The following is a 216-nucleotide window of genomic DNA, read 5'->3' as shown; positions in this document are numbered from 1 at the left end:
TTTTTTTTTTTTTTTCCCTTAAAAAAAAAAAAAAAGAGGCAAACAAGAAATCTTTGGAATTTGGCCCCTCAGTGTATAAATCATTAGAAACTGTACATTAGTATTTACAGGAGCAAAGTCATAACAACAGTATACAAAAACAAAACAAGCAAAATTGACTTATTTTTTTACAGAGTTCACTGCAATAAATTAAGCAGCCTTATTAAATGTGGCACT

The sequence above is a fragment of the Typopeltis vanoorti genome, chromosome 8, assembly GCF_054136105.1.
Source record: "Typopeltis vanoorti isolate ZY-2024b chromosome 8, IOZ_Tvanoo_1.0, whole genome shotgun sequence".
In the NCBI taxonomy this organism is placed as follows: Eukaryota; Metazoa; Arthropoda; class Arachnida; order Uropygi; family Thelyphonidae; genus Typopeltis; species Typopeltis vanoorti.
This window is presented reverse-complemented; position numbering follows the sequence as displayed.